The following is a 5,000-nucleotide window of genomic DNA, read 5'->3' on the forward strand; positions in this document are numbered from 1 at the left end:
TAGCAGTGAGGTCTCGTTCGTTGCGATTAGCCGGCAAATCGCTCCACCAACTAAAGCGGCCATGCACCACCACCCATAGAATCAGAAAGAGCTCTCGGTCTGTCAATCCTTACTTATGCGGACCCGGTAAGTTTCCCCGTGTTGAGTCAAATTAAGCCCGGGCTCCCTCCCAGTGGTGCCCTTCCGTCAATTCCTTTAAGTTTCGGCCTTGCGACCATACTCCCCCCGGAACCCAAAAGCTTTGATTTCTCATAAGGTGCCCAGCGGTCCTAAAAGCAACATCCGCCGATCCCTGGTCGGCATCGTTTATGGTTGAGACTAGGGCGGTATCACGTCGTCTTGAGCCCCCAACTTTCGTTCTTGATTAATGAAAACATCCTTGGCAAATGCTTTCGCGGTGGTTCGTCTTTCATAAATCCAAGAATTTCACCTCGACTATGAAATCCGAATGCCCCGACTGTCCCTGTTAATCATTACTCCGATCCCGAAGGCCGCGCATGGGGCCGAAATCCTATGATGTTATCCCATGCTAATGTATCTGGCGTAGGCTTGCTTTGAGCACTCTAATTTCTTCATGCGGCGCCGGGGGGCGCGGCCCGGCCAATTAAGGCCAGGGCGTATCGCCCCGAGGCCGGACAGGCGCCGGTACACGCCATGAGGCGGACCGATCGGCCCATCCCAAAGTCCAACTACGAGCTTTTTAAGCGCAGCAACTTAAATATACGCTATTGGGCTGGAATTACCCCGACGGCTCAGCCCCGGACTTGCCCTCCAATGGATCCTCGTTAAGGGTTTAGTTGTACTCATTCCAATTACCGGACTCGAAGAGCCCGGTATTATTATTTATTGTCACTACCTCCCCCAGTGTCGGGGTTGGGTAATTTTTGGCTCTGCTGCCTTCCTTGGATGTGGTAGCCGTTTCTCGGGCTCCCTCTCGGAATCGAACCCTAATTCTCCGTCACCCGTCACCACCATAGTAGGCCACTATCCTACCATCGAAGTTGATAGGGCAGAAATTTGAATGATGCGTCGCCGGCGCAAAGGCCATGCGATCCGTCGAGTTATCATGAATCATCGAGCGCGGGCCAAGCCCGCGTCGACCTTTTATCTAATAAATGCATCCCTTCCAAAAGTCGGGTTTGGTGCCGTATTAGCTCTAGAATTACTACGGTTATCCCAGTAGCAAATACCATCAAACAAACTATAAGCTGATTTAATGAGCCATTCGCGTTTCCGGTCCGATTAGTTCATACTTACACATGCATGGCTTAATCTTTGAGACAAGCATATGACTCTGGCAGGATCAGCCAGGTAGCTTCCTTCTTGATGCCAATACCGCATGAAGAACATCCCCCCAATTGCATTGGATGATGTCGATCATGGCGGACATGCGGTCTATCTTTTTCTTGTGCGCGAATCGCGGCCCGAGGACGCAAGAGAACTCACATCCACTTGGCCATGAAATGTCCCACATCCTAGAGAACCGCCTGCACATTCACCGTAACCTCGAAAGGCATGGTAATACATGCACCGCGTCGGGGCCACCTCACACCACCACGAGGGCAGGCAAGGGCGATGAGAATCAAGGGACTATTTCTTTCCATCCAGGCTAGGTAGGCGCCAGGAGCCTTGTCATGCTGGCCCCAGGCCCTAACGGCCCAAATCACGACCCACAAGTATCGTGCTTAGTGGTTCAATAGCCATGCAAAGGCCCACTATCACAAGAAAGCCCAAAGCCACTCACATGCATCCGTCCACAATCAAGAAATGGCCCGCCCGACCAACTTTTAGAAGGAATGGTAAAGACCAATGCTTGAAGGCCCCGCTTAGCATGAAAGGCGGGTCGATTTCCCCCGGCGGCAACAATCGACAAGAGGTAACAAATCTTATGCATGGTATTTTGAAGATTATGAAAATATTGTTTTGTTGTGCGATTCGGCAAAACCCCGTCCCGTCAAAAGTCGGCCCTGTGAGGCACCGCTTGCGGCCAGCCAGGGGCGCAAATAGGTCCAAGCTCCCACCTAGGCCATTACCTCACCCTGGGCCGACAATCAACCAAGGTAGCGCAAAACCCCATTGGAAGGCAACACATCGTTATGCATCATGTTGTTTTGAAAAACATGCAACATCGCTCTGTGGTCTTATTTGACAAAACCCCGTCAAAAGTCGGGCCCACGTGAGGCGCTGCTTGCTTGTGGCAAGGCCGGGGGCCCAAATAGGTCCAAGCCCCCACCCACCTTGCGGCGCGCGGGCGAAGGACACAAATAGGTCCAACCCCCACCTAGGCCATCACCTCACCCTGGGCCGACAATCGGCCAAGGTAGCGCCAACCCCCCCCAGAAGGCGCCATCGTTATGCATCAGGTTGTTTTGAAAAACATGCAACATCGCTCTGTGGTCTTATTTGACAAAACCCCGTCAAAAGTCGGGCCACGTGAGGCCTTTGCTTGTGGCAAGGCCGGGGGACCCAAATAGGTCCAAGCCCCCACCCACCTTGCGGCCGGCGAAGGACACAAATAGGTCCAACCCCCACCTAGGCCATCACCTCACCCTGGGCCGGCAATCGGCCAAGGTAGCGCCAAAACCCCCACTAGAAGGCAACACATCGTTATGCGTCAGGTTGTTTTGAAAAACATGCAACATCCTCTGTGGTCTTATTTGACAAAACCCCGTCAAAAGTCGGGCCCACGTGAGGCCTTTGCTTGTGGCAAGAGCCGGGGGCCCAAATAGGTCCAAGCCCCCACCCACCTTGCGGCCGGGCGAAGGACACAAATAGGTCCAACCCCCCACCTAGGCCATCCACCTCACCCTGGGCCGACAATCGGCCAAGGTAGCGCCAAAACCCCCCTTGGAAGGCAACACATCGTTATGCATCGGGGTTGTTTTGAAAAACATGCGACATCGCCTATGGTGCGATTTGATAAAACCCCGTCAAAAGTCGGGCCACGTGAGGCCCGTGCTTGTGGCAGAACCAGGGGCCCGAATGGGTCCAAGCCCCCACCCACCTTGCGGCCTGAGCCAAGGACACAAATAGGTCCAAGCCCCCACCTAGGCCATCACCTCACCCTGGGCCGACAATCAGCCAAGGTAGCGACAAATCATCCGGGGCGAACATTGGGGGGGGGGGGGGGGGGGGGGGCGGGCAAGTTCCACCATATGCGAGTGCCGAGGCTGCCCCTCAAGGATGCCCAGCGTGGCTGCGCCGCGGCGCGCAATTTGGCTTACGTGGCGCGCCCCAGCGCGCAAAGTTGCCTAGCGCGGCTGCACCGCGTGCCATCGGCCTAACGTGGCTGCACCGCGCGCGCAAGTTTGGCTAACATGGCTGCCCGCGGCGCGCAAAGTTGCTAGCGCGGCTGCCCGCGGCGCGCATATTTGCCTCACGTGGCTGTACCGCCCGGCGCCATCCCGGTGGCGTGGCTGCGCCGCGGCGCCGATTTGGCTGCAGGCTGCCCCACGGCGCCGTCCGCTAAGCGCGGCTGCGCTGCAGCGCGCGGGTTGCCTAGCGTGGCTGCCCCCCGCGCGCCGTCTGCTAGGCGCGGCTGCACTGCGGCGCGCGGAGTTGCCTAGCGTGGCTGCCCCCGGGCGCACGTGCGCTGGCGTGGCTGCCCGCGGCGCCGAAGTTGCCTAATGCGGCTGCACCAGCGCGCACGCCAGGCTAAGCGTGCCTGCACCGCACCGCACGTATTTGCCTAATGTGGCTGCACCGCGGCGCGCATCTGCTCGGCGTGGCTGCATCCGCGGTGCCGCGATGCCCAACCGGCTAAACCCACGGCGCTGGGGCTGCACGGCATGGCTACACCACGGCCCGGCGATGCCCAACATAAGCGCACCCACGGCACGTAAGGCTGCACCGCGTGGCTGCACCATAGCCGCATGGCCGCCATGGGTGGCTACTCTACCGCGCGGAGGTGCACAAGATGGGACCAGCGTGCCTTCGGCCAGTTTTCTCGTGTGTAATGGTCTTATTATGCCGCCGTTGCCCACGCGCATGCCCGTGTGCAGCGCCGGGTGCCCATCCGTGCCACCCAGCCAAGGTAGCCACCCCCTCCCTCAAGGTAGCTCTTAAGCTTTTGCACTTTTCCGGAAGGAGACATGGCCCCCCGAAAAGTCATCTGGCTATTTCTTGAGCTACAAGCTCTATGGTTATGAAAATTGGTAGGAAATTAGGAAAATTCAAAGGAACATTTTTAAAAAAATTTCATTAATTTCTCATTTATATATATTTTTTATTAATTTTTTAGTATTAAAAAATCAATAAATTCAAAATATCGTGAAAAATCCATCGTGTTGAATTTTTGTACAAAATCAATTTCAAAAGGCTTAGCTAAATGCATAGAATGTCTTGGCAAGAGTTGGATCACTTCAACTTTGTTTACTATTTTTTATAATATTTTTTGTAGAAGATCATAAAAATTCATCGATAAGTCATATTGGTCTATTTGTTGAGCTATAAACATCACATGGTTATGAAAATTGGTAGGAAATTAGTGAAAATTGAAAGGAACATTTAAAAAAAATATATCATTAATTTATCATTTATATTTATTTGTTTATTAAATTTCATGTATAAAATATCTAAAGAAGCGGTGAAAAATCCATTTTGTTGAATTTTTTCACAAAACCAACTTCGGATGGCTTAGATAAATGCATAGAATGTCTTGCCAAGAGTTGGGTCACTTCAATTTCGTTTACTATTTTTTATAATTATTTATTGAAGCGAGCATAAAGAATTCGTCGTATTAATAATGCGACTTTCAAGTCCCTAAAATTTACAAATATACCGCTTTGTCCATCAAGTAAATGATTAAAAGCAATTTCCAAACCAATGGGATGTTTTGCGCGAGGGAATATAGGATCCGTATTACGTTGTGCGGGCATGGCCCGCCCGGCGCGCGCGTGTGTGCATCATGAGCCGGCCCGAAGGCTCAAGTTGTGCATCATAACCTCATTTGCATACGAGGCATTGCAAATTGTGTGGCTGCGGTGCCGACCATGCGGGGC

Source organism: Telopea speciosissima, chromosome 6 (genome assembly GCF_018873765.1).
Source record: "Telopea speciosissima isolate NSW1024214 ecotype Mountain lineage chromosome 6, Tspe_v1, whole genome shotgun sequence".
Taxonomy (NCBI): Eukaryota; Viridiplantae; Streptophyta; class Magnoliopsida; order Proteales; family Proteaceae; genus Telopea; species Telopea speciosissima.